Source organism: Sapajus apella, unplaced genomic scaffold (assembly GCF_009761245.1).
Source record: "Sapajus apella isolate SASKATOON/1434 unplaced genomic scaffold, GSC_monkey_1.0 scaffold23, whole genome shotgun sequence".
Taxonomy (NCBI): domain Eukaryota; kingdom Metazoa; phylum Chordata; class Mammalia; order Primates; family Cebidae; genus Sapajus; species Sapajus apella.
The window spans coordinates 25,581,934-25,606,396 of record NW_022436963.1 but is presented as its reverse complement, the minus strand read 5'-3'; the positions used below and the strand labels follow the sequence as shown (position 1 = coordinate 25,606,396).

At 36.0% G+C, this 24,463-nt stretch overlaps 1 protein-coding gene across 1 annotated transcript in view; it reads left to right on the top strand.

Annotated features, from left to right (window-relative positions):
- The window catches only part of CNTN3 (contactin 3), a 330,613-nt gene that overhangs the window by 11,638 nt on the left and 294,512 nt on the right, over positions 1–24,463 (top strand). The gene's annotated exons all lie outside the window — the stretch shown is intronic.

The following is a 24,463-nucleotide window of genomic DNA, read 5'->3' as shown; positions in this document are numbered from 1 at the left end:
CATGTTCTTCACATGTACCCCAAAACCTAAAATGCAATAAATAAATAAATAAATAACAGTGCTTAAAAGAAGTTACTGCTTAAAAATGAGATATCTTTTTTGTTGTTTTATAAATATAACCATCAGCTTTTGCTTTGGTAACAAACAATTCAAAAGCTTCAGTGGCTTCCAGCAAGGATTACTCATCTACGTTGCATGAGAGCTGTGGGTCAGCTTTGGATCAGCATGGCTCTTCTGTATTGTGCATTGGCTATGTGCCTCCTCTATGTGGCTTCTTCTGGGATCCAAGCTTAGGGGAAAGTTTTATAGTAGATACTGTGGTGCCTGGTCCAGGCCCACTAATTTAAGGCCCACATAACTATCTACCATCTGATTGGAATATCAGCTGCCATGTAACTGACATCTTCATTTCTCACTGGGAATTTCCCTTTGCCTTAGGGGAACTGTCTCATCCAAAATTGTGCTTCCTCTGTATAGTAGCCCATGGTCAGTGACTGTTGCAAAGACACAAAGACTGGGGTTGCCTTAATTTGGACAACTCTGAACATGTAATTTATGTACATGTAAGTAAGAATATATTTTGTGTGTATGAGACCAAGAGAGGTAGCCAAGAAGGGCCATCCCAGCCCTGGAATACCATATAAGGATCAACTGAGACCTCAGTTGCAAGTACTTTAAGTTTTAGGGTCCTCCTCTACCTTTATAATAGTTTCTTTCAAGAGCGCTCCTCAATAAACCTTCTTCACTTCAGATTTTGCCTGAGTTAAGAATGACCCTTATCTGGGTTATTCTGTTCACATTAGTGAGGGCAGAAACACAAGAGACTTAGCTAGACCATTCAGTTGCCTTCAGAACTTTGGCAGGTCTGGTAACATGTCAAGTTTTCTCACATTTCATTGGCCAGAAGTCACAGGGCTAAAAAAGGAAGGGGGAGGTAAGCAAGTGCTTACAAACAGTAGTGTATTTTATATATATTCTACCTCTCTGGATTTCATACATGCAAAATATACTCTTAGTCATGTGTACATAAATTATATCCACACACTTAACAAGAACTATGCCCCAAATGCTGTTATCTAATCATATCATCTGGCTGGAAGTCTGAGATTTTATTATAGTCTCTACAGCTTGTGGCAGAAGTGCAAAAAACTAAACCAAACCACTAAGCTGGGAGTGAATAATGAATATTTGTGAACAAAAATACCATTTACCCACATGAATTAGATGTTACTACAATAATTCTATGTAGGAAAAAAGTCCCCCAAATTTCAATCGTCTAAAATAACATACATTTGTATATCTCTCACTCTGTCACATTGGCTAGGGTGGCTCTGCTGAACTAAGTTGGCTTTGTTCTATTTTTGGAGGGGAGACAGGGTCTTGCTCTGTGGCCCGGGCATATAGTGGTACGACCATGGCTTACTGCAGCCTTGAACTCCTAGGCTCCAGTGAGCCTCTCACCTTAGCTTCCTGAGGAGCTTGGACTATAGCCATGTACTACCATGCCTGGCCAATTTTTAGTTTTTTGTAGAAACAGTATCTCACTATGGGTAATATAGTGAGAGTCTACTTCCAGGCTGGTCTTGAGCTGCAGGGCTGAAGTGATCCTCCTGCCTCAGCCTCCTGAAGTACTGGGATTATAGGTATGAACCACCCATTCCTGACCTGTTCGTATTTTTATAGGTCAGCTGGGAGTTGGCTTATCTAGGCTGGGCTGGTATGGGTTACTTCGCTCAATCTGCATGCAGTTCTGTCTGGCTCTGTTGTTTCCATATGTCTAATGGTGGAACTGATTGTGAAGGAGAAACTCTCTAATGGAAATTATTCTCATACCAGTTGCAGGAATGCAAAGAGATAAGAAGAAACACACAAGGTCTCTTAAGATCTTTCATTGTAACTGGAATATTACCACTTCTGCCTCTTACTGTTGGCCATTACAAAAAACATGGCCAAACCCAAGTCAAGGGTGGGAAATTATCTTCTGCCTCTTTAGTGGGAGGAACTGCAGAGTCACATGGCCAAAGGCAAAAATAGAAAATCGGGGGAAGAATTTGGACCAATAATGCAACCTGTCATACCACCAAACCTCATATCCATTAAGCATTGTAAATGCCTTCTAGTTTTTAGTTGCTTTTCAAATTAGAAACAGGAAATGTAAACTGTCACTTTATTGCCTATGAATGAATTATAGCTCTAATTACTGCCTAAGTGAAGGAGCCCTTTGTGAGGCCCAATAATACACAGAGGTGGGAAATATAATGAAGTTCTCCAAGAATGTACCGTTCAATTAAAATAACTCAGATACATATTTGGAAATGTAGTGAACAATATCAGTTAGTTTTGTCTAGTAGCAATCTGTATGCTTCTTATTCCATGGAATCTCTGTCTGCCCCTTGGTAGTTTCCTACCTTGGGCAAATTAACTGCCTTCTCTCAGTTTCTTCATCTGTAAAGTTGGAATAATGGTTTGTACTGTATAAATCTGTTGTAAGGAATCCATGAGATATGGCCAGGCCCTTAGCAAAACTCATTAGATGCTACCTACAGAGCTTTGCAGTTAGATTAGTGTTGTTGTCTTTAGTATTCACTAAATGTGGCTTACATATTCATAGAATAAGAGATATGCCGTATGCTAAAATAAAAGAGAGTTGGGAAGAATTAAAGGAAATGGAGGTAGAATGATCAAGGAAGGCTTTATATGAGTGTAAGAATGATGACTTTTCCAGATGTGAAGAGTTGGAAGTCAAAGTACAGGATTTCTGGTTGAAAAAAGCTAGCCTGGCACTTTATTAAACCTGCAAATCACTTCCATGGCTGGAGTTGAGAGTGTGTTTTAGAGGCTAATTGGCGAATTTTAGTTCCTATAGTAAAAGGCCATGATTTAGGTAGTGTTGACTACTTGATTGTTTAATTAGAGTGTGAAGGTAGATCTGAGGTCGTGGCCTGTTTTGAATCTCAAGTAATAGACTGCACAATGGGGGAATGGATCTGGGTGAATTCTCTCTGTAAATAGCTTTTACCTTTCATTCAAATAATTTTATAAAGCACAATATCTTAGAATGCATTTTACCAGTGAGACTAAAAAGATTCATTGAGTGCCTTAGGTCAAATAACAGGTTAATGACCTACCCAGAAATGAAATCCATATTTCTCATGTCCAGAAGCAGTGCATTTTTCATTCTAGAACAGCCTCCACTTAGAAGAAAAATTTATATAACTGTAAATGGGAACTATTGCTTTCTCTCCATAGTGATTGTAAGTGAACTTTTCTGCTGATCTCAGACCCCAAGTTGGTCCCACTTTTCTCTACATTTATAGGATTTCATCTGTAGGGCTGAAATTGGGTTTGCTTTTCAGGACTTCTTTCAACTACCCTATTCACCTTAAGCGTTTTTCTTCCTTTCTTGCCAAGGCTGCCCCTCCTTCTCTGCTCTTTAGGTTGGAGAGCCCTTAGTTGCCCCACCCTTCTTATCCCACATATGATTAACTCGTTTTTCCCTTTTTTTCTTCCTCATTTGTAAAGAGAGAAGCATGGGAATAAAGAAAAAACTGTCATCAACCAACTGTGCGTTCCTTTTTATTGCCCTACATTTATGGATGGGATCCTCTTACTAGTTTTCTTTACTTCTGTCAAGATCATACCAATCCTTTTTAAGACTGGACATTATGTTCTTTCTTCAGGTCTCTTTAGTCCCATCAGTCTCATGTAAAGATCTAGACCTGTCTATCCAATTGTTTGCCTTGTTGCTGTTGAGAAATCATTGGGAATCATTACTCCCCTCTGGAAGAGGGTGCATCTTCTCTGCCCCATTGATGTTGGAAGGCTTGGTCAGGTGACTTGCTTTGGGTGATGCAATATAAACATTTCACATTCAGTTAGTCATTTCCCACAGAGGTTTTGGTAGCCTATACATGGTTTCTTATATCCTATTACTGCCTGAGCATTACCTGTCACTTCCTGAGCTCCTCCTCCTGTCAGTTCAGTGGAAGCATTAGATACTCATATGAGTGCAAACCCTTTTGTGAACTGTGTATGTGAGGGATCTACGTGGCATGCTCCTTATGAGAATCTAATGCCTGAGTTAGAGCAGTTGGAGCAGTTTCATCCCAAACTATCGCTGGCCCCCGCCTGGTTCATGGAAAATTAGTCTTAAACAAAAAACTGGTCCCTGGTGCCAGAAAGGTTGGGGACTGCTGACATGGGTCATTCTTATTCATCTAACAAGCTTCAGATTAAATGACACTTCCTTGAACAGATGACAGTCTTTCGCTCTGCTTTTCTTTATCACCCATTATTCTTAGTTCATGTCTATTTTCCAAATTGAGCAGTATGAAAGCAGGAAACTTTTATTTCTTGGCTACCCCTGTATCCCAGTGCCTGGTATAGAGTAGTTCCACAAAATACTGTACAAATTAGATAAAATCCATAAATAACATACAAACCACTCATGATCTCTCCCTGCTTGAATTCTTGTAGCCATTTATATAGTTCAGATTTTTAGCATCACTCAATGTGGATTAATTATGTGTTAAGTGTTATGCTAACCATTTTACTGAGTTCTTACAACAAATGAGCAGTGTGGCTACCTTTCTTATGATGCTTTTCATATTGTTTCAACATAGTTGTTTCAAGATTTTAAAAATATCTCTACATCTAAATTTTAACTCTTATGATAGCAATTATTATGCTGTGTTATATTTGCCTTTTACTTGCCTATATACCTATCTAAACTTTGAAATTTCTCTGAGTGCTCGTCACCTGTGCCCAGCACACTACCTGGCTCTTACTAGACATTTCATACATATTTGATGACTAAATAATCATACTTAAGCTCACATTAAATTGTTGATATTACTAGAATTAGTTTTATCTTAGTGCCTTATAGATAGTAGATGTCTCAGGAAGTATTTTTCATTGATTTTCTTATAGAATTAATATGAATGGCTTACTATACTAAAGGACACAGTAACTTTCAGTATAACTGAAAATCACATTATATTGAATTATACTGTAAATTTATTGGTTATCTATGACTTGGGCCAGGGAGGTCAAGACTGCAGTTAGCTGTGATCATGCCACTTCACTCAGCATGGGGCACAGAGTGAGACTTTGTCTCAAAAAAATATAAATAATTTTTAAAAATTTACTTTATTATCTATAATTCTCCATGGGTTTGGAGTTTGAACAAGGTTCTTCAAAGACATCTCATCTTTGATCCATGTGGTGTTGATTGCTATGACTTACTGGGGCTGGAGAATGCAAAATGTCTTCACTTATAAGGTTGGTGCCTCAGGTGGGGCAGCTGAAATGACTGGGACCTGCATAGCTTGCTATCCCTCACTCGTCATCATACAGCATTCCAGGTTTGCTTTCCTTTCTCTTACATTCCAAGAGGCGGAAAGTGGAAGCTGGAAAGTCGCTTACGATCCAAGCCTGGGTCTGGCAGAGTGTCACCTCTCCCACTTTCTGTTGGTTGAAGCATGTCGTAAGACCAGTCTAGAAACAAGAGTAGGGGAAGCAGACTCTACTCTTGATGGGGAAGATCAGTATGACATCATTAAAAGGAATAGTAGGCTATCATCTTTATAATCTTCCACTCTAAGGAAATACTTGAGCCCACATTTTTCTATGTTTTACTCTAGAAGCTTCCACGATACACTTAATTGATATGGGTAGTAGAAAGTTTTACATCTAATGCCTTGTGATTTACTGAAAGTGAACATGACTTGTAAAACTTGAAGAAAAATTTTAAGCTCCTAACTGACTTATCCTATTTTCTTCATCATTACCACATTTATTTTTAGTATTGCTGGAGTTATCTAATTTTTGTGATTAAGAACAATAAACAGAAATTTATCTTGATGAGTGAATTAGGATTAAAAGTGTCACCTGCAAAGATGGCTTTTAACATTGTAAGCTTGTTTTAAATATGTTGTGATGATGTTTGATTGGCTTTAAAATTTCCATATGCAAAGTACAAATCCCTGAAGAAGAAACTCCCCAGTCCACAGTAATGCAAGCTAGCAAGAAGTTTTCTTCCTATATGAGTGCTGCTCTAACTTCATCTGTTTTTAAAAATAAATGTGCTGATCAATATCATGAATAATTAAGTGAAAGGAGTTGTGGGATTTGGGGCTGTTTTCTTTTTAGTAATTGTAAATTCCATTTCACAAAGCCACAGCTCAGTAGCTAGAAGGAACCATGTCTGGGTTACCCTTTATTCATTAAAAAAATCTGCCTGATAACCTGTAGTTCTAGAAATATTTTTGCTTAGGGAATATTTTTGCTTACAGTGTAGAGATTTTTCCATGTATTAAATCATGTAAAGAGGTTTATATAGCTAATGAAATCATTATTCTAAGGATAGCGATAAACTCTTTCTGATAGAGTTATAAAATATTATTTTCTGTTTTAGAACCACAGTGAGTATGAGTCTGATTTACAGAAGCTTGTGTACAGGCAATATGCACTGACAAATTTTTTAAATGTCAGACCTGTGAACTGATGGGTAGAGACTGGAGCTTCCCTCTTCTCTCTCATTAAGTTGTAACCTTAGAATTTTATGTAAATGGAATGGATGGAGTGTTTAAATTGCCTGTTTCTGCCAGTGCCATTAGGAAGATGGGAGGGATCCAATTGAATTTCAGGGCAACATTGGTCATATTTCACTGGAAGGTAAAGGGATTGCTCCCAGGTCATTTGCTGTCCTTACGGCACATAATGATGCCATGTTGAAGATGTTGGATCTCTGCCTCTTGAATAGTAAGATCTTCTAATGATGGAATTATACCATTTCCAGATTGAAGAAATCCTGGTGCTGAAGTCTGTTGTACATTTTTATTTTATATTTATTGATTTGTTCGGGGAAGAGGCTCACTGATTTCAATTTTGATCATGTATTTTGAGGCTTTTTTGGTATACATTGTTTAATCCTTTTTTGAAATAAGAAATATAGTTTTGGATATCTAACCCCAATACAAGGTGTTTAATAGTGCTAGAGGTTGGTGGAATTGTCCATTAGCAAACAACTCTGGAGCCTAACAAGTTCACAAAGACTCCACTAGGAAGTACACAGTAGACTCGATGCTTGGATTTCTATTCAGAGTTTGCACGCACCTCTCAGCGCATCCCCATCTCTTACTGGGTATGTAGCTAGGAGAATAAAATGTTTCGTTTGGAGTTTCATCTCTTCTCTTCCATGCTCCCTATGTCTTTTATCCCCTCTGTGGCCTCCATTCAAAGTCTTATTTTTTTTTCTACACCTCCGTGTAGCGAATTGTCACTCTGTTCCAAGTTGCTCCATTCTAGTGTAGCCCAGAGGTGGGAGGATATTGGGAGAAGAGATATATATCTGATGTTTATTTTCTATTAGAATTTCCAAGTCAGTAGACATCTCTCACAATCAAAGTGGGCTTCCTCTTAGCTGATGCTAAAATAATACAAGCAGCAGCTAATATTTATCTCATTGGTCCCAATCAGGAAACAGTCTCGTACACAGTTACCCCTCCTAACTGTGTAGCCTTGGAAAGTTAAACTTAACTAAGCTTCAGTTTCCTCACCTGTATAATGAACCTGTCATAACTCTTATGAAATTTAAAATAACAGTTTCTAGCACAGAGGTACTTGATCATTGGTAGTTGTAATTATTCTACTCAAACAGGAATAATATATTCTTCACATTAATAAAAATTATTTCCCTCCATATGACCACATAGACATTATAGCACCATTAGGAATTCTAGACTAGTTATGTTACATTTTTATATTTTTGGAAATTTGAAGTCACACAGAGTTGTCTCCTTTCAACCTTCTGTGTCTGTCCATTGTTCTTGGATACTTATAAGCAAATCACCTTTGTACTAGAAGTTGTTATGAAACAATAGAGAAAATAGAGTTTATATTCTTTCAACCACTTTACATGCCTTGAAATTTTAGACAGAGATGATTCAGAAGGCTCTGAGATGAAACTGTCACAAAGCTAATGTATTATGTATGTCAAACCACAAAAAAGTCATTAATTAGCCACAATGCATTATAGACTCCTTGTCATAAATTGTTCTAAAGTGAAAACAAATTTGCGAAGCTATAAAACTCTTAATTTGCTAGTCAGCATTGGTGTGACATTTTCTAAAAACAAACAAAAATTCAGCATCCCATAATATATAAATTAGAATATTGAGTTAATTTGCATATTCACTTATATTTTACAAAGCTAAGTTTATTGTAAAACTGTATTTGTGCCTGGAACATACTAAGTACTCAATAAGTGCTAGTTTTATGAAGTGATTAAAGGCAGCAATTGCTGAATTAGTAAATTTCACTTATTTTTGTGTAAAATAAGAGAATCTCTTTTTTGGTAAGTTTAAACAATAAAAATAAGTGCAATTTATGATCAATTTGAAAATAAAGTCTAAAGTTTTGTTTAAGGAGTTTTTTAAAAAATCCATTTATTAAGAACAATAGAGGTTAATCTTTAGTTAGATTTGACCCACATTTACTGTGAAATAAATTTCTATCAAAATTTTTCACTTTATTCTTATTATCCTTCAGGAAAACAGTGACTCAGCACATCACTCTTATAGCCAAGCCATAGAGGACAGCGACTTTCTGAAGTCTGAGGAGTTAGAGAAAGTGCTTGTGTTACTCTTTTTGACCTAAGTAAGAATCATTGAATACAGTGTGTGTTTTTCTGTGTGTGTCTGTGTGTTTGTGTGAGAGTGTGTATTACATTGTTTTTCTTTTTGCCAAGTGATCTTTAAGTATATTTTTTAAATTCTTGAGTCTGATTTGAAGCTGCTGTTTATATAAATCAGCATTCCTCATCATACTCTATATTGCAATCAGTGTCTGTGACCTGAAGGTTCTCCCTGTTAAACTCCTTTACACCACTGAGCTTCTAGAACAGGTGCCCTGCTCCTGCCCCCTGCATTTCTTCTCTCTCATCGATCATCTTCTGGTCTGCCTTCTGATCTGGCCACCACAGAAGTGGCAATCCTGAGGATCACAAGCAGTTTCTTAATGTCAAGTTCTGTGGTTGAGTCCCGGTCCTCATTCCTTCTCAGCTCTCAGTGGTATTTGCTGATGGATTTCACCACCACTTTACCTGCTTTGACTATTAAACCACTGGACTCCTTTACACCAGTGAGTTATTGGAGTTATTTTATGTGCCTCCAGCTGTTGCTCTGGCTGGTTGAGTTTTTAGCCTTTTTCCCATGCTTGACGGTAGATTTTTTTTCTGAGCCTCAGCCCAGACTGCATTTTCCTTCCCTCTTTTTGCCTCTTAGGGAACCCATTCTCTCTACATCTCTGGTGCTTCTGCGTCCTGATTATGTATCCTCAGCCTTCCTTGTGCTGAGCCCCACATTGCCAACCACGGTCCACCGTTTCCATATGAATGTCTTGCTCTTGATTTAAACTCAAGGATATCTGAACCTGAACTCATCCTTTTTTCCAGACTTAGCTTCTTGCCGTATTCTTTACTATTTCTGTCTCAGGACCATACATCTTCCCTATCAGGAAAGCCAGGGACCTTGGAGTTACCAGTGATTCTTTCCTCACCTTTCCAGCCCAGTCACTTATCTTGATAGAGTCTTTGCATTTTTCCTTAGCTCCTTCTTGCCAGCTGTTTCCCCCTTCCAGGCCTTTATCATAACATTAAAGTGACTACAGCTGCTGCCTCCCTGGTTTCTCCTCTCCCCAGATCACCCTACACAGTACTGTATGAATTATCTTAGAACACAGCTGTCTTCACACCACTTTCCCACTGCAAAACTGTAATAGCTTCCTGCTGCTTGCAGGGAAACATAAAAACAAAACAAAACAAAAAACACAACAAAAAAAACTGCCAACCTGGCATTCAAGGCTTCCCACATTTTGACATTATTATTGTAATTGCTTTTCTTGGAGTCAGTGGTTTTCAAACCTCATTGATATAACTAAAAATTTCTAACATCCCCTTTCTATACTGATGTGATATAAATAGAATATGTATCTAAAAAAACAACATAAGGTCCTAAGTGTAATAAAAATAGAAAAACAAGGACATTTATTGGTAATATAATCTGTTGTTTTAATCTGTAAATAATTAGCCCTGACTTTACCGGAATCTAAGACGAGGTTGCCAATGCTTGCATCTGCTTATAATAATTAAGCTTGGCTTTCAGAGAAATAAGATAGTAGTCAACTAAATATTTGAGTCATTTTTCTTCATATCTGACATTTAAAATTTTTACTCATTATGTATATTTGTATATAGTTGTAGCATCACAGTGATTGTGATGGCTGCAGCAACACACCAGTATCACTGAGTCAAGTTGTTGACTGGATTCCCTTTGAAGGTGTAGCTGCAACTGTTGATGTGTTTTCTTATATGTTGGACAACTCTTAGTGACATCTGGACATTATGAATTCAGTTTTCCTTTGATTGGCATAATAGTTGCATCTTTACGTGTTAAGAAAATGCAAATGATTATTTGTAAGCTCAGAAAACAATGAGTAGTTTTTTTTTTTTTTTTTTTTTAATACCCCTTATGACTATCTCATTTGAAAGTTATATGGAAATTGCATTGCAGGTCATCTAGCCCCATGGCCTGTGTCCTCTAAAGACCCTGGTATTCCCAATTCAGTGAGTCAACTAAAATGCCCCCATATGTTTTTCCAAAGGTGCTGGGAGCTCCCAGAGCCACTGCTCTGAGCACTGCTCAGGCGTCCCTATCTCTGTGTTGTACATTCATTCACCACCCATCCTTCTTCTCAAATGCTAATGTGTGTCTGAAGCTTACCATTTGGTCCACTGCCTGCTTAAAAGTGTCTTGTGGTAATTTGGCATCTATATTACAGTTGTGTATGTTTATTTTACTTTTCCCACATGAATATAGTTCCTTCCTAAATTGGAAAGAATAATTCTGGTTGAAAATGTCAGATAACACCAAGTCAAACTGGCTCAAGCCTCTGTCCTCCACTCCCTCCCAAGTGTATTGGCCTTCTTTATTGAAACGTTCGGGATAACTGAGCTGTGTGAGGTCCTGGAGTTTTATAGTGGTTTTGGGATAGCTGTGCCTCTAACTCTCTTTTTTCTCTCTTTGCTCTTCTGTCAGTCCAGCAGGCTAAGTCCTCAAAATCACCTATAGCTTAATGCAACTAAAGCTTATTTCATCTCATACTGCATATTCACCATAAGTGAAAGGTGGAATCTGCCCATTATAGCTACACAGAGACCCAAGTTGTTGGAATCACAATTTTGATACGTGCTTCCAATCTTGTAATGATGTAAAAACGTAGCATGGTAAATTGTGCAGTTGTTTTCAGGTTTCTGCCAACAGGAGATACACTTCTACTCACATCTCATTGACCAAAAGCAGTCTTATGGATATGGCTGTATCAAAGGGTCCTATCTTGTGCCTGAATGAGAAGGAAAAAGATGACATTTATAAACAATCCCTGATGTGGAACTCAATTGGGTTTCGCTTGTATCTATCCTTAACTGCCTGCCTCCTTCCCGCCCCTACCCCTACCCATATTACATAACTCTACTCTTATACTTTTAATGCTTTTTTATTCCTCCATGGAAATAAAAGTCATTTTCTGTACATACAAAGTAATGAAATTAATTCTTCTTGACTAGGTTTGGACTGTGTTTCTCTCCTTGGATCTTTGAGAGACAAGGAGAAATGGGCAAGTCCCACCTGAATTATATAGAGTAAGAGTAGCTAGGAGAGGCAGTTCACCATAGACAGGTCAAGGCAGAATAGATGCTAGGCAGGCAAACACCACAGATACCTCAATGCTCCCTAATTAGATTAAAAATTACTTCTTGTGTCAGTTTGCTGAGAATGTTGGTTTCCAGGCTCATCCATGTCCCTACAAAGGACTCAAACTCATAGTTTTTGATGGCTGCATAATATTCCATGGTGTATATGTGCCTCATTTTCCCTGTCCAGTCTATCATTGATGGGCATTTGGGTTGGTTCCAGGTCTTTGCTATTGTGAACAGTGCTGCAATGAACATTTGTGTGCATGTGTCCTTATAGTAGAACGATTTATAATCCTTTGGATATATACCCAAGAACAGAAAATCAAACACCGCATGTTGTCACTCATAGGTGGGTGTTGAACAATAAGAACACATGGACACAGGGAGGGGAGCATCACACACTGCAGTCTGTCGGGGGGAAATAGGGAAGGGACAGTGGAGGGTGGGGAGTTGGGGAGAGATAGCCCGGGGAGAAATGCCAGATATAGGGGATGGGGAGGAAGGCAGCAAATCACACTGTCATGTATATACCTATGCAACAATCTTGCATGTTCTTCACATGTACCCCAAAACTTAAAATGCAATTTAAAAAATTAAAAAAATTTTTTTTAAAATTACTTGAGAAAAGAGATCTAATATCTTTTTTGTTTGTTTTTTGTTATGTCCTGGGTAGTGTTCAACATAGGGCCCTGCTTGAGTTGTGGCTTTAGTCATTCATTCATTTATAGTGTTACTAGTAGATAACATGTACTAACTAATAATACTTATTAAGTATATATTGGACACTTTCTAAGTGCCTTATGAATATGAATTTACTGAATCCTGTAACCAACTCGTGAGGTAGGTATTACTTTTAATCCCTTTGATTAGATGGGAAAATTGAGGCTCACAGAGGGTAGTAACTAAAAACCAATGTCTCAAAGCTAGACAGTTCTGTAGCAGGGGTTTGAATCCAGCCAGTCCAAATTTGTGCTCAATAGATTATTTATAAAGCAGTCACTTTATATAGTTCCTTAACAAATTTTGCCTCACATTGCATAGTATATCCTTCATCAGTAATGCAGGTTAAAAACAGAGAAGATATATGAACTCTACAAATGAAGGGAAGTGTTTCTGTCAGTCCAGGTACAAAAGTTTATAGGGTAAAATATATATTTTATCATTTTCCCTGCAGTCTCTCATTTTATTAATGGCTTTTTATTTTTGATTAAATATTCATTACATGTTTAGTTAGAAACTTCTTCTATCACTATAGAGGAACAAATATTTTGGTAAGAGGTTTTCTCAGATTCGGAATCTCTATAGAAAAATCATTGCCTGGGGCTACACGCCCTACTTTGTTTGCTGTCTTGTCCTGCGCCAGCCGATATAAGGATATTTTGCTTTTCTTTGTACTTTGAAGACATCCAGCAGCTTGTCACAACTTTAAAAATCTTTGAGGAAATGAAGTCTGAATGCCAAGACAGTAATTTTACCATTATCCCAGTGGGTTGGTATTCTACTTGATACATTGTAATTTTAACAAGGAAGTTACAAGAAAAGAATTTCGTACTGTGCCTCTGTGGAAAGGTGAAGTAAAATAAAATGCAATTCTCATTTGTTCTTCTGTAGCTCATTTTGACAGCAAGAAAACTGTCTTAAATGGGCATGAATAGATCCCTTCTTTGCCTATACTTATCCAACATTAAATACATTTTTAGCTTTATTATTTGAAATAGAAAAGTATTAGATTTTTTTAAGACAGCCATTTGGCATTCTTTAAATGATGGATATAAAGGTTTTGTCAAGCTAAGTATCTTGAGTTTTAACTTTACAGTCTGCCTAAAAGTGTATGTATACTTACTGTTTAATGATCAAGTTATCATGTAACTATTTGGTATTTGGTCCTACAAAAGATCAATATAACTTTTTAAGATATTTTTGGTGAAACAAATATTAAATTTGATTCACTTCATTATACTACATAGGATGGTCATCTACTTGTAATATTTTGCTTCTCTAAAACCTGATTTCAAAGCCCACAAATGTCAATAAATGGTTAATTCTGTAGTTTGCCAAGATTCCTTCAGCTCTTTTACAGAAAATCCATGGAGTTTGGACTTATATATAGTTATTCTTTAATATTTAAAATAATATAAATTACATACTTCAATTTTGTTTCGATCATATGTAAAAGCAATACAGAATTTACAACTTAATTTGTGATTCACCCAGTAACTCCAGCTTGGTTTCATTTGCACATGTCCACACTTAGTGATTTATGGATACTGGCCCATCAGAATCCTTAAATCTAATCACTCTCCATGCATGTAAAAATCTCAGCTACAATATTTCATTCAACCTAGATGTGCCACTTTCTACTTACCTTCTTTCAAAAAGAATTATAAAAGGGGGAAACACTCTGTCTTTGTTATCTGACTAGTTAGATTATAAAGGGACAAAAAGGTCAAGACTTCTTTCTGGCCTCTGCATCCTGTGTAAATAGGCAATGCCTGATTTGTAATAACCATCGTGCAATCATGAGGGGATTGGACAATTTTTACTGAAGATATTAGGATGGAAGATGGAAGGAGCCAGGGTTGTTAATGATAAGATGGAAATCCTGGCTCTACTGCTTCTCCACCTTGCATCTTGGAGCATGGCATTTCAATAAGCCCCCATTTTCTCAACTCTCAAGTGAAAGTAATGATAGTATCTATTTAATAGACATACTGTAAGGATCATATGCAATAATACATATATAACACATCCAAGTACAGTGCAGACCTTATGTGAAACAAGGTGTCTTAGTCTGTTTTTTGCATTGCTATGAAGGAAATATAATATCTAAGACTGGATAATGTATAAAGAAAAGAGGTTTGTTTGGCTCACGGATCTGTAGTCTGTACAAGAAGCATAGCGCTGACATTGTGCTCAGGACCCCAGGAAGCTTCCATTCGTGGCAGAAGGGAAGAGGAAGCAGACATCACATGGTGAGAGTAGAAGGAAGCAAGAATTCACTTGTTACTTTCAGAATGGCACCAAACCCTTCATAAAGCACCTATCCCTGTAATCTAAACACTCTCCACACTAGGCGCCACTCCCTACATTGGGGATAAAATCTTAATATGAGATTTAGAGGGGACAAATATGGAAACTATATCACAAGATTATAATGGACATGCTGTTTTCCTATATATTGTCTCATTTCGGTTATAACAACTGTGTAAGGTATCAAAGATTAAGCTACATAAGGTGTCATATTTTATAGTAAAAAGTAAAATACAAAATTCGTTGTGTTGTAGAAAAAACAAATAATGAAATCACACATAATTGTCTAGCCCAGATATGTTTGATGTAGATTTTAGTAATATTTTCATTCATATTAGCTTTGCTGCGATTACTGTTATCAATATATGACTCTCCTCTATCGTGATATTGCTAGAGTGTTTATGTGGGACATAGGTATTGTTACCTGCATTTGTCTGAAAATGAAAAAGCTGAGGCTCAGAAAGGATTAGTTCCTTGTTTAGAAAGTCATTCAGATTTCAGGATAAGAACCAGGGACAAGAGACAGGGCTAGAAGTTAGGTCTGCCTATATGCAAAGCCTATACTTGGAACAACTGCAATTAATTATTGTCTCTTAGTGCACCCTATATGAGGGGAGAAATGGAAAACAAGAAGCAAAAATAGTCAAAGCAATTCTGTCCTTAAAATGTATAACCTTCTCTAATAGTCGTTTTTCATTTTTTTAAAATTGAAGTATGATTAATACACAACCTGATGCACAAATCTTATGTGTTCACTTTGATGCATTTTGTCAGTTGATTACACCCAGCTAGTCACAGGCAGGTACCTACTGAAAGATATACAATAGTTGAATTTATCCAGAAATTTCTCTCATGGTCATTTACACACACACACACACACACACACACACACACACACACACAATGTACACACATGTCCTTGATAGGCATCCACAGTGCTTGCACCATTTTACATTCCTACCAGCAAGGCAGCAAGGTTGGGGCTTCCTGTTACTCCTTTCTTTGCTAACATTTGCCAGTCTTTTTGATTTTAGCTATTCTATTAAAGGAGAGAGTATATTCTACTGTGGTTTTAATTTGTATGGCTAATGCTGTAAGCCTCTTTTCATATGCTGATTTATCATGTATAGATCTTTCTTTTGGGAAGTGTTTGTTGAAGTATTGCCTATTTTTATGGGACTTTTTATCTATTCATTATTTATTTACCTATATTCTGCAACAAAATATACTGCTAATAGTTTTCCCAGAGTGTGGCTTGTCTATTAATTTTTAAATGATGTTTTTATGAGGAGAAATATTTACTTTGGGAGAAATCTAGTTTGTCATTTTTTAACTTCTGAGATTAACATTTTGTTTGTCCCTCCATGATGATGAAAATATTTTCCTTGTATTCTTCTGGAGAATATTTTGTGATTTGTTATTTTATGTTTAAACCATGATCTATGTCAAATAAATGATTGTGTGTGGAGTAGCATAAAGATTGAGAATAGTTTTGAAAATATAAATATTCATTTTTTCTAGCAACATTTATTAACAAGGGTTTTCTCCTGTGGACTGCCTTGTTGTCTTGGTTAAAAATAAAATACCTAATAATGGGGTCTCTTTCTAAACTCGTTATTCTTTTGTTTATTTGTCTATTTTTATACAAATTCTACACTGTCTAAATTATTGTAGGTAGAAATCATTCAGTGTATGTCTTTCAGATTTGTTCTTCTTTCAGATTTCTTTTGGCTCTTCTAGATCCTTGGCAGTTCCACATAAATTTTAGAATCATCTTATCTCTTTCTTCAAAGGATGTATTGGGATTTTGAAATGAATTGAATTGAAAACTACAAGGCAGTTTAGGAAGAACAGACTTCTTAACAATGTTGAACCTTTCACTCAATGAACATAGCATCTCTCTTCATTTATTTAGGTTGTCTTTAATTTATCTTAACAATATTTGTGATTTTCAGTATAGGAGTATTGCACGTATCTGTTAACTCCTGGGTACTTGATTTTTTATATGCTAATGCAGGTATGGTTTTTAAGCATTTATTTTGTTTTTTCATTATGATATTTGTAAGTATAAATGATTTTAATATATTGACATTGTATTGTACTCTGCAGCATTGTTAATTTACAGTATCTATCATTCAAGTAGTTTTTAAATTTTTTTATAGATATTATGCTTTTTTAAATATACAGTCCAATTATGTGTGAATGACAGTTTTATATTTCTTTTCCTCCTGAATGCCTTTCATTTTCTTAGCTTGACTTACACTTCTTCTAGAACCTTTAGTAAAATCGTTGTAGAAATATTGAGACAGGCTATCCTTCACCAGTGATGATGAGCATTTTTTCATATGTTTGTTGACCTCATATATGTCTTCTTTTGAAAAGTGTCTGTTCATGTCTTTTGCCCACTTTTGAATGGGTTTGTTTGTCTTTTTCTTGTAAATCTGTTTTAGTTCTTTGTAGATTTTGGATATTATCCCTTTGTCAGATGCGTAGATTGTAAAAAAATTTTTCCCATTCTCTTGGTTGCCAGTTCATCCTAATGATCGTTTCTTTTGCTGTGCAGGAGCTCTGGAGTTTAATTAGATCCCATTTGTCTATTTTGGCTTTTGTTGCCAAGGCTTTGGTGTTTTAGTCATGAAATCCTTGCGTCTGCCTATGTCCTGAATGGTTTTGCGTAGGTTTTCTTCTAGGATTTTTATGGTGTTAGGTCTTATATGTAAGTCTGTAATCCATGTGGAGTTAATTTTAGTGTAAGGTGTCAGGAAGGGGTGTAGTTTCTGTTTTCTGCACAGGGCTATCCCAACACCATTTATTAAACAGGGAATCTTTTCCCCATTGCTTGTTTTTGTCAGGTTTGTCAAAGATCAGATGGTTGTAGATGTGTTGTTGCCTCCGAGGCCTCTGTTCTGTTCCATTGGTGTATATCTCTGTTTTGGTACAAGTACCATGCTGTTTTGATTACTCTAGCCTTGTAGTATAGTTTGAAGTCAGGTAGCATGATGCCTCAAGCTTTATTCTTTTTGCTTAGGATTTTCTTGGCTATATGGGTTCTCTTTTGGTTCCATATGAAGTTTAAGGTGGTTTTTTTCAGTTCTGTGAAGAAGGTCATAGGTAGCTTGATGGGGATAGTGTTGAATCTATAAATTACCTCAGGCAGTATGGCCATTTTCACAATGTTGATTCTTCCTAACCATGGTCATGGAATGTTTTTCCATCTGTTTGTGTCCTCTCTTATTTCCTTGAGCAGTGTTTTGTAGTTCTCCTTGAAGTGGTCCTTTAGATCCTTTATTAGTTGTATTTCTAGGTATTTTATTCTCTTTGTAGCAATTGGGAATGGGAGTTTGCTCTTGATTTGGCTCTCTTTTAGTCTTTTATAGGTGTAAACGAATTCTTGCGATTTCTTCACATTGATTTTGTATCCTGAGACTTTGCTGAATGGAACATATCTCAAAATAATAATAACTATTTATCACAAACCCACAGCCAATATCATACTGAATGGGCAAAAACTGGAAGCATTCCCTTTGAAATCTGGCATTAGACAAGGATGTCCTCTCTCACCACTCCCATTCATTATAGTATTTGAATTTCTAGCCAGAGCAATCAGGCAAGAAAAAGAAATAAAGGGTATTCAGTTAGGAAAGGAGGAAGTCAAATTGTCTGTATTTGCAGACGATATGATTGTATATTTAGAAGACCCCATCATCTCAGCCCAAAATCTCCTTAAACTGATTTGGTAATATTTCTAAGGACTTTTGTATTTTTTTAGGATTTTGAGGAATTTAAGTTTTTTTCTTGAAAAACTATTGGTCTATAATTTTCTCTTCTTGTAATATTTGTTAGCTTTTTGGTATTATGATAATGCTGGTCTCATAGAATGAGTTAAGAAGTGTTCCTTCTTTCTCTATATTTTGAAAGAGACTTTATAAGATGGATACTATTTTCTTAATGTTGGAATTCATGAATAAGGTCTCTGGCTTGAAGCTGTCTTTATGGGAAGGATTTGGATTGCAAGTTTAATTTCTTTAATAGATAAAATTCATTTTGATTTTCTACTTTACCTAGCATCAACCATGATACTTGTATCTTTGAAGTAGTTTGTTCTTTATAGCAAATGTCCTGAATTGACTGGTATTAAGTTGTTCAAAATGTCTCCCCTCATTTTCATTTAATGTTTTTAGTGTCTGTTGTGATGCTGCCCTTTTCATCCTGCTGTTGGATTTTGCATTCTCCCTCTCTGTTCTTTTTCCCTTCAGCAGTATTGATAGTGACTTATCAATTTTACTTATATGTTCAAAGAAACAGTATTTTACTTTGTTGATTTTCTCTATTATTTGTCCTTTTAAAAATGTTTTGTTTGTTACATATATTTTAAGTTTCATTTGTTCCTCTATTTTTGTTCCTAATGTGAGAACTCCAATTGTTGATTTTAAAACCTTTCTTCTTTTCTATTAAGAGTTTAAACTGTAAACTTCTTTTTAACAACTGCTTCCACTGCAAGCACAATTTTTGTATGTTGTGTTTTCATTTTTATTGATTTTAAAATATTTTCTATTTTATCTTTAATTTACAATTTAACCCTTGGTTTATTTAGAATTATGTTGTTTAGTCCTCTAATATTTGTGGATCTATCAGTTTACCCTTCGTTATTTCTAATTTAATGCCTTTGTTGTCACATAACATACTATTTATTATTTCAATTCTGTGATGTTTTTGAAACTTGTTTTATAAAGCAAAATATAGTCTGTCTTGGTGAATTTTCCACATGCACTTGAAAAGAACATATGCTCTGCTAGCGTTAGGTTGGTGCTCTATAAATGCCGGTTAGGAACTACTGGTTGATTCTGTTTTTGGAATCTTTTCTGTCTCTACTGTTTTTTTTGTTGTTGTTGTTTTGTTTTTTTTCTTTTTTTTGGAGGAGGGTGAGATCTGCTTGTTTTATTCATAACTGAGAGAGTGGTTTTAAACTCTTCAACTATTACTGTGGATTTTCAATTTCTCTCTTTAGATCTCTCAATTTGTGCATCCTGTATTTTGAACCCTTATTGTTAGGTGCCTACATTCAAGATTGTTATCTCCTCCATAATGACATATTTTTTTATCATTATGGAAAGGACTTTTAATTTTTGTATTCTTTGTTTTGAAGTCTACTTTGATATTGGCATATAGTACTAGCTTTCTTATGCTAATAGTCTACATGGTAATATTTCAAGCCTCTTTGCTTTTAAGCCATCTGTCACCCATATTTAAAGTATATTTCTTTAAAAAGTATATAGTTGCTTCTTTGTTTTCAGTCTGATAGTCTTTGCCTTTTAATTGCAGCAGACATTCTCTTCACATTTAATGCAGTTGTTGATATATTTGAGTGTACATATCATGTATTGGTATTACACATAGACCAATTAATATGTCATTTAACTTTAGCCTGCCTTGCAGTATTTCAGGGAACCTGATTTCTTATTAATTTACCAATGAAAGTGATGTATTAAATCAATTGGGTCCTTTTGAGGAAGGGACAAATTCACAGGGTTTTAAAATTAAGGATAGTAAAGCTTTTAAGACTTGAAACTAGTATTAAAACTCTGTGAATTTGTATCCTTTCCCAAATCCTTTCCAGAAGACATGGAAATGTAGGAAGTCATGAGACCCTTTATATCACTTAGCCTTTTAGCCCACTATAAGTTCTTAATGATTCCTAACTTTATGATGGGATACTGGGAGGGTTAACGAATGTGCTTGTAAATGAACTTGCAAAAATGAACTTGTAGAGAACAGATGTCTATATTCCATTGTATGTAAGAAAAGTCCTCTCATTTAACTCTAGCTGACCTGGAAGTAGTTCACAGAACCTTATTTCACTTTACTCATTAAGAAAAGCGATGCATTGCACAAGAATCTCCTTAAATTGTTTGTTACTTTAAATTTTTTACATCAGTTTCCAACAATGGAGAAACACTGGACTGTGGCATTTAGCAATAAGTTGCCAGATTTTATTTTATTAATGTTTTTTTTCCTGTAGTATTTGTATAGTTTCAACTTAAAAAAATTTTTATAACCAGAATCTGATTGAAGAGTTATTTAATTACCTACCTCTGTTAATAACTTACTGAGCAAAAATGTGGATTTCAAGTATATAGTCATTCATGCTTTCTTTAATAGGGAGTTAATAAATATTAAATAGCATCAACTTGACCTTGATATTTTCAGTGTTTAATTTGCAAATTGGCAGGGGTTTATTAGAAATTTATTTCAGTAAAACCATCGAACGTTTAAAATAAATATATCTCTTTTTTTACATTTAAAATGAAACTTTCATCAGTTAGGCATTCATTTGTTCATTTAACAAATATGTATTGAGTACTTGCCTTGTGCAAGGCACATTTCAAGTTTCTGCAAACTGCATATGTTTCAATAATGTAATTAATATTAAATTATCTAATCATGGATTTCTGTCACTAGTTCAGGATAAAACTTTTGGCTAAAATTAATGTTAGTATGTGACTCAAGACCTTAACGTTTGCCCATGTTATCGTGATTATTTTTTGAAATATTCAACCTTCTTTCACTTAAAAAAAGGTGATAGGTTGCAAATGCTACTAATCACGAATGGGTATGGCTTTTTCTTTTGGGTAAGTGAGAACATATGGATGTTACCGGGAAGGAGTGATCATGAATAATTTAGAATAACTTGAGATCTTGTGAGGTAATAAAAATGAAATATACATTGGTTAAATGAGAGAGAACTATGCTATTTGGGTTTGAGGTCATTTCAGTAACACACACGTATTCTAATTCTTTTTCCCCCCACTCTTGAAAAAGTATAATAGAATAAGTAATGCTGTGTAGCCAATTGAGGAATGTAGCAAGATACATTTTAATGCAATCACTTGGGAAGTTTTAGCAGTTAGAAATTATACTTCCAAGAAAGAAACTGCTGATATCTCTTGGATTAATGACCTGTTTAAGTGTAATATCTCTTCATTTTTATAGTGCATGGAAGCATTTGATACTCATTTGATATTAGTTTGTCCATTCATCTAAAACATCTTTGGCATGGCTCCCTGAATGGCATTTTTTCCTAAATTTAGCTCAGGATGACTTGACTTTACGTTTTGGGTATAGTAGCTGGATCTCCTCTAGGGAGAGGTATGTGTTTTGTTTTCCTTTTTGAATGAAGCCTGGGAAGAGTAAACTCTGAGAGGCATTTATTTACATCACTCTCAAGTATGATAAGAGGACTGCATACCAAGTCACTGCTGCCTCTTCTTGGAAGGCTAAGTTTGCTTACTAAGATTCTACAGGAACTGTTGATTTACCTGAGAAGTAGTAAAATAAGTTTTTAAGTGGGAGTTTAAGCCCAGAATATAAATACTGTATGTTTCCAATAGGGAAGTAGGATTTAAGGCTTTTTATTTGAATTTATTTTTTAAAAAACATGCACTAGTGAAAACACGGTATGTTGGAAGGAATACTTTCTACATTTCTAATAGAAAAAAATCATTACAGGTCAGGAGATTTTTTTCTTTTCTTTTACCTACCACAAATTTAAAATTATAATGTGAGCAATACAGAAACCTTTCCAAAGAATAGAAATAATTTAAGAGTATTTTTAATAGAATAAATGTGAACACTCTGATTTTTACCTCAGTTACATAAAAAGAACTTATTTTATAGTTTACATATAAATGATGAATATAATTTCAATTCTTAATTGATTTATGACTTTTTTTTTCCCTTGCTTGTGTCTAGGTTAAGAATTATTTTTTTCTCTGCTCAAGAAATTGTGTGTACTCTAGTCTAGTTTTGGGAATGAATTTCTGTTGTTCCATTTTTACTTGACATTATCTATAACATTGAATATTTTTATTCCTTCTTAAGTGGGAAGGAAGTAGATATGGAGATTAGCTGTTCACCTTTGTTTTATGAATGAGAACAATGGAAGTTTATTTGCTAGGCTCAAGTTCAGAGGACTGTGGTGTTTTCACATATACGTATGGCAAGATGATTTTTGGAGAAATGAATCTGTGTCATGTTCCTGTCGTATTCCTTTGTAATACCTCCCAGGAAAAGTTTGCAACTATAGATTTGAAGGAAGGAAAACGGAAGAGAGGAAAGAGACGAGGAAGGAGGGGAATGAGGCCAAAAGAGGCAGGAGAAGGGGTCTTCACATTAGAAGGACACAGAGGGTTGGAATGTTGGAAGGAGCAGGCACCTGGGGCCCAACACTCTACAGGAAGCAGACTCCTCTGAAGAGACTGGGGAGGGGGTTGGTTAGTGTAGAAAGTACTTGTGGTGGAGCTAGGGAAGCTGGAAACTGGTTACTGGGATGGCCATGCTTTACCCTCCTGGGCTTGTCTGTGAAAACTTACCCACCTAGGCTTGTCTTTGAAAAAGTAGAGGTACTAGATTCCGAGGAACCGTGTCGATTCAGACAGTTAGTATCTTCACAGTAAATCAATGGGCTGAGAAACCTCTTAGAACAATTTCACATGGTTCAAACATGTGACAGCCACTATGAAAAATGAAAGAGATGGGTGTAAAAAGGAGCAGAAGTTGATGTCTTCCTCCAAATGTCCTCCTCCTAAAACAAGCAATTATGAAAGCCCTGGGTATATGGTTTGAACGTGTGTGTGTGTGTGTGTGTGTGTGTGTGTGTGTGTGTTTGTGTGTGCATGTGCATATTGGGAGTGACTGAAGAGGAAATGAATCATCGTTGAATATCTCAAAACATCTAATTGGCCTGGAGCGATGGCTCACCCCTGTAATCCCAGCACTTTGGGAGGCTGAAGTGGGAGGATCACAGGTTAGGATTTGGAGACCAGCCTGACCAACATGGTGAAACCCTGTCTCTCTAAAAATACAAAAATTAACTGGGTGTGGTAGCATGTGCCTGTAATTCCAACTATTCAGGAAGATGAGGGAGAATAGCTTGAACCCAGAAAGCAGAGGTTACAGTGAGCCAAGATCAGGCTCTATAGCCCTGCCTAGGCAACAAAGCAGGACTCTATCTCAAAAAAAAAAAAAAAAATTATCTAATCATGTAACTTTAATGGATAGAAAACACTTTTGGGTGGTGTCTCATGCCTGTAATCCTAGCAGTTTGGGAGAGGATTGCTTGATTCCAGGAGTTCAAGACCAGCCTGGGTAACATAATGAAACCCCTGTTGTCGTGGCTATTTGGGAGGCTAAGGTAGGAGGATTGCTTGAGTCTGGGAGGTCCAGGCTACAGTGAGCCATAATTATACCACTGTAGTCCAGCCTTGGTGACAAAGCAAGACCCTGTGTCCAAAAAAAAAAATAAATAAATAAAGTTAAGAAAAACAAAGAAAAAAAGAAAATGCTTCTGGGAAAAGCATTTGCTTTCCTTCCTCTGACAGTCAGCAGTTTGCTCTGTAACATCCCATGTTTACTTTCTCACCAGCCATTTTAATGTTTTCAGTGATAAGACAAAGTATATAGAGGTAACGTAGATTCTTCAGGAAATGTGTGGTGGAAGCTTGGAAGCTATCCCCTTTGATTTTTTCGAAGAATTTTCCAAAACGCAACTTGAGGTTAACCCAGTTTGGTAACATGGTTCCAAAGGTGATTGCTGCAAGTGGATTTATTGTAATTATACCTGTGGCACTGGGAAAAATAAATAGTTTGCAAGAGAAAAACAGCATGGCTTTCATGGGTAATGCT